This window comes from Myotis brandtii, unplaced genomic scaffold (assembly GCF_000412655.1).
Source record: "Myotis brandtii unplaced genomic scaffold, ASM41265v1 scaffold423, whole genome shotgun sequence".
In the NCBI taxonomy this organism is placed as follows: domain Eukaryota; kingdom Metazoa; phylum Chordata; class Mammalia; order Chiroptera; family Vespertilionidae; genus Myotis; species Myotis brandtii.
This window is the reverse complement of record NW_005366214.1, coordinates 4,059,873-4,066,221: the sequence shown is the minus strand read 5'-3', so window position 1 is coordinate 4,066,221 and position 6,349 is coordinate 4,059,873.

Sequence of the window (6,349 nt, the reverse complement as noted above, 5' to 3'; positions counted from 1 at the left end):
CCCAGGCCAGTGTGGCTCAGTTGGGCATCGTCCCCTGTACTGAAGAGTTGCTAGTTTGATTCCAGGTAAGGACACATGCCTGAGTTTACTGCTGGGTTCGATCCCCAGTGGGGGCATGTGGGGTAGGGAGTATGAAGGAGGTGGCCTATCAATGTTTCTCTCTCTCCCTCTCCCTTCCACTCTCTAAAAATCAATTAAAATAAATAAAAATAAAGGCAAAGGGTCTATTTTGGTGATTAACCTTTTTGAGCACTCACTAGGAGTCAGTGATATACTGTGTTTGGGTGCTTTTAGCTACAAATGACCAAATACAAAAATAAAAGTGGCTTAAACAATGAGGAACATTTATTATTCCTCCCTCCCCCCCAAAAAATAAGTTCCCAAGGTAGACAATTCCAGGGAGGGCTCAATGGCTCAACAATGTGAAAGACCCAAACTCATGCCATCATTCCCCTTCTTCACAGTACATTGGTTCTTTGCAAGATGACCCAGGAGTTCCAGGATCACATCCTATATAATAAAAGGGTAATATGTAAATTGACCCTAAGGGCCAAACAACTGGTCGCTATGACGCGCACTGACCACCAGGGAGCAGACGCTCAACACAGGAGCTGCCCCCTGGTGGTCAGTGGGCTTCCACAGGGGGAGCGCCGCTCAGCCAGAAGCCGGCTCATGGCTGGCCAACACAGCTGCGGTGGCAGGAGCCTCTCCCAACTCCACAGCAGTACCAGAGATGTCTGACTAATGGCTTAGGCCCGCTCCCTGCAGTCGGACACCCCCCGGGGCGTCCCGGACTGCGAGAGGGTGCAGGCTGGGCTGAAGGACCCCCTCCTTCCTCCAGTGCACTATTTTTCATGCACGGGGCCTCTAATATAGATATAACAACATATGGCCGACGAAGGCATTATCTCTCTTGTGACTCTTTTTATTAGGGAGAAAAATGTTTCCCACATCCATCTCCCCAGGACTTTCCCTCAGGTTCCATTGTCAGCATTGCATCACATTACCCATGCCTTAAGCCAGTGCTACCCAACTTTCTTTATGTTTCAAATAGAATGTTTTTGACACAAAGGGGTACCTGGATGAGGTTGTCTGTGGCCAGATGGAATCATCTCAGAACTTCAGAAGCTGAACCTCATTTGAATGTTCTGAGGTTTAAGGGTTCAGTATCTCATTATGTCTATAACCCATTCAAGACATACCAGTGTATGCTGGCACATAGATATAGAACACTCTGCTCTCGGCTACGTGGGAGATCGAGAGAACATGTATCCATATATAAACTTTAGTGAGAGGAGGGGTTTCCAGTGAGGAGGAAGAAGGACATGGTGGTCAAGGGTGCCTCCTCTATTCTAATTCTCATTAGTACATCATGAGAGGGAGTATTTTGTGGAGAATAAAACTGGGCTTATAGTTTAAGTGACTTATTGAAGTTAAGTGACTTATTGCTTAAAGTCATGGAACCAGTAAGTGGCCAGCTGGCACAGTGGATGCAGAGCCAGTGGTGTACTGGTAAATGTTTAACAACCAGCTCTTCAAATGTAGTTCATTTGCCTGTTGGCTAATATTTTCATTTAAGATAAAAGTGAAATGACAAAAATGTACTATATGGGAACATACTTGTCTATGATGTGAGTGACTTCTTTGCTGAATCAGATGCTTTTATGCTATTCACCATGTAACAGCTATATACACACAACGTGCCTTTTAAGTTTAATCTGCATTATTAACATTTTCTCCATCGCTTTCTTAGGTCTAGACAATCAACAAAGCTATAAGTCAGCCCTGATTTGTGGCATTTGCTGACTTCCATGGTGTAAATACTCCCTCCACAGCCAATTTCAAACTACCAAAGTGAAGTCATTGAATGCGATGTTGGGAAGAGATATGAAGTAACATGTTATAGAGAATTTTTACCATACACATACAATATGTATAAGTAATCTCAAGTATAGATAATAAAAATATATTAAAATAATTTGAGATGATGAGTTTTAAGTATACATTACCTTTGTTTAAAACTCACTTAATTAGAAGTTCACAGTTGGCAAAATTGCTAAAAATTTAACAGCCAACTCTCCTGAGCTAGTACAAGCCAGCTCCACACACCATGACATGCTCTTTCTACTCCTTGACTCTCCTTGCTGCCTTTGTTACTGGCATATAAAAGCTAGGCTTGATCCATAGGCTACCGGGAAAACCTGGGTACCCATCATTACTTTTGGTGACTCTGGATATTTGCTATCCCTCCCACACTCAGTTTTCTCTTCTGTTAAGGAAGAAGACAACAGTCCTTGCCCTGCCTGCCGACAAGAGTTGTTGTGAGGATTAAATTGATTGGTTTAAGTGGCAGTTCAGAGCCAGATACAGAAAAAGACCTTTATGTTGACCGTCATTTCATCACTGGTTTTCAAACAGCCCACCATTGTTAAGGATGCAAAATGTATTGCAGCTTTCAAAGGTATGGTTTAGTTTGAGATCTTCTGCGTTGCCCGCATTAAACAGTAAACACCCAGAAAAAAAAATGCTTCTTTGTCTATATCCCTCATTATAATATCAGTTTTCAAATTTTTGCTAATCTTTACTCACTAAGAACAGCTATCTTTATTGGGAGAAAAACAATGTTTTCAAAGTTTACAGTTTACTCATTTTTAGCTGCTGTTGGATTGTCAGAAGAGAACGCTCCCTGGGTTTGCGGAATGCTTCTTAATTTCAACAGTTACATAAAGGTCCTTTGATTTTTAATTTTGACTTTTCAAGCTGCTTTGCTTTTTTGGCCCAGACCAATTCACTAAGTTAGTTTGTATGCATTGTGTCCCTCTGCTCAAGGCCGTTTCCTAATTGTAAACTGGATTAAGTACCCCAAGTATCCTGTTGAAATTCTAAAGTTGAGTGACTTTATAAAATATTTGCCTTGAATTTGCAGAACTTCTCTTGGGTCTATAGACAACTCTTTCGCTGCCAAAGGTCTTTCCCACGTCGACCCCTTTGCCTATGCTGGCCCCTCTGCCTGGAGAGCTCGCCGTGATTCTTTGCAAAGCTGACTCTCATCCTTCAGCTCAAATGCGACCTTCTTAAAAGGGACTCCTTGTTTCAAGCCATCTCCCTGATATAGCTCCTTATTTCCTTTACAGCACTGATCACAATCTGTTTATTTATTTACTTCTTTGTCTATATCCCTCATTATAATATCAGCTCCTTGGGAGCTGGGCATTTGCCCAGTGGTGTCATTACCTACCCCCAGCACCCAGCACACAATAACTATCTGTTGAACAGATGAACTTGTCTGACAAGAACCACACCAATGTTGTAAGGCATAGCAATATACAGTTCTTGAGGCAAGAGCCTATTCCAAAGCCTAACCAAGTCTTGGCCTGTGGTGTTCACAGTGCCCATTGCTCTCAGGGACCAGGAGGAGCCCACATGGCAACAGAAGACTGCTGACTTCCCTCTGCTCCACCCTAATGGGCCTCAGTGATGTCACACAGGACAGAATTCTCTAATCCTTTTCATTCTGTAACAGTCCTTTCCACAGCTACGTTTTTCATAACCTGATATGTTGGGGTGAAGCGGGGTAGAGGAAGGAGGACTGGAGTGAGGGTGCACCCCCCCCCCAACAAAATTAGTGTAGGGGCACTATTTGCTAATATGCATTGCCTCAGTAGAAAGTGGTTAGCAGAAGCTGTAATTTGGACTAAGCTAAAGAAAAGAGAGAAAAGAAGAATGGGGAAAAGGATAAGGGAGAAAAAAAGAAAACAGAAGAAAAGCATAATAAAAAGAAAAGAGAGAAGAGGACAAATGAAGAGGATGTTCGTGAGAAAAAAACATGAAACAGGTAGTAGAGGAGGAGGAGGATGGAAGAGCTGAACCTATGTTCTGCTTGGCTTTGTAACTCTTGAGTAGTGACTGGCTTCAGTGTAAAAGGATGAATGGATCAGGTGAGGGGGATCCTCAGGGGTTCCCTTGAGGCGTCACTTAAATTGCTGAGATTTATTCTGAGAGGCCCAACCAAGGCTGTCGCAGGGGTGACTCTCCTGGGTGGATTCGAAATAGTAATTTTGGAACCAGGAATGTTAACTTTTTTAAAAAATCATGATTGTGGAAGAAGAGAGAGTATTACTCATCAGTCTAAGCTTTAGACTACTCACTGCAGCCCCTGTCCCACCCAAGCCTCCCAATTACTAGACTAATAGCATATAGTACTTAAATTCAGGACTTGAAAGCCAATCTGTCAGAAAATCTTCTTCCTCTTTGGTAACTGAAATATAAACAGATTTCCAAAGCAGAGTTAGGATAGTTTTAAAAATATACCTATAAAAATTACTAAACTACAACTATTGTAGTCTGTTCAAACTATTTCACAAAAACTATGAACATCCCTAACATGTGTAGGCCAAAGAAAATCCTTGTAGTTCAAAAGAAAACAAAACTGTTAACATTATTTTTTCAATGCTTTTGCCCCTTTCTAGATAGTATACTATTTAAGAAATATTTAGTATAATACTTAAGGAAAATAATATTATAAGGAAGGGAATATTATAATATCAAGCATATATATTCAGGCAATATTAATATACCTTGGCTCCAAATTTTTAAATGTTAATCTTATAACCCATGAGTTTCTTAGTTTCCCAAAATGTCCCTGCAAGCTGTGTCAAGAAATAATAGAGGAAAATGCAGTTTTATTGGCAGTTTTTGATACACTGTACAGACTCCTTAAAAATCTCTTTATGCTCAGCATTTCTTTTTCCTCCTCTGCTATAATTGACCCAGATTCTCCTACAAATATAGAGCAGAGAGAAGATATGGATGGCCTAAAGCAGTGGTTCTCAACCTTCTGGCCCTTTAAATACAGTTCCTCATGTTGTGAGCCAACCATAAAATTATTTTTGTTGCTACTTCATAACTTAATGTTGCTACTGTTATGAATCGTAACGTAAATATCTGATATGCAGGATGGTCTTAGGCGACTCCTGTGAAAGGGTCGTTCGACTGCCAAAGGGGTCGCGACCCACAGGTTGAGAACCGCTGGCCTAAAGGAAGGAAGTAGAAAGACAGACAAGACCTTCAAGTTCATTGCCACTATTGCCATTGGCAACCCTGGTTCTGCCTTATGAATAAGAAAATTTGTTTTCTAAGACACTCCAAAAACTGGTTGCCACATGAGCTAATCATGCTATTACTTGTCTGAAGTATTAGGGATTTCAATAAGTCAGTTTCAAAGATCTTTGATCTAATTTTCCTTTTTTTTTTCTTTTGGCAAGTGTGTGAAGAGGTAATTAGGAAATATGTTCTCACATGATACTGGGACTAAGTGCATAAGTGAATTTTATTTTTACTTTGTACACGTGGAAATAATCCATCTTCATCTTACTCTAAGAAGTTCTAACCTCAAACATATGAGGTAGAGTGATTTGGGGGTTCCTTAAAGATTTGGCTGCCAGTGACCATTTGGTGATATTTGACCCTGTGGTTAGGTCCCAGCCCTAAAAGTGAAAGAGACAGAATCTGCCCCCAAAAGTCATGTTGAAGAAATTGGAGATGGCTTTTACAGCTCTAAAAGCAGCTAAATGGTTGCTGATGACAGAAAGACAAAATTAAGAGTTGGGGCAACAAAGTGGTTTTAGGAGATACAACTTGCTCTCTATAGTAAGCTCCTGAGATAAAATGGAGAGGCCTCATCACACATTTACCATTTTATTGGCCAGAACCCAATTTGGCTAATATTTTGCAGTGTTCTTTTTAAGGTACTACTATAGTGACGAATGTATATGTTTGTTTCTCTCTTTGTATATATCGGAGCTTTTAAAAACAAACAAACGGATATTTCTTTCAAACTTCTATTCCTGCTAATGCGGTGTGGGCCAAATCCATGAACAGGTTAAGCTTCTGACACCAGAGGGAAGGCACCCCGGCCAATGGGAAGCCGCGCTGGTGATGCACTGCTCGCAGGTCCCGACTCATTGGCCGCCCAGGGCTTGTCATTCCATCCCCGCGGCTGCAGGCAGCGCGGGTCGGTCCCCGGTCCCCGCAGCCCGGCTCGCTCACCTGGATGGTGGCCTCCCGCACGCACACTTTCCATTAGGTTCAGTCGACCCCTGACTCTCCACAGCAGCAGCTGTTACGTTTCAGATTCTACTCGAGCTTCTGAAAAACCTCCTTTCCTTTAATTTCACTGGAGGTCGTTGGCGGTTCCCAGTGACAGAATCATGTGACTAACACGTGCAAATAAATACAATGTGGGATCCCACGAGCTGGACGGAAAACCTGCCAGAACCTCAGAGCATGTGCCCTGTGCGTGCATGAGGGTGGGTGGTGGTGGTGGTTGTGTGTGTGTGTGTGTGTGTGT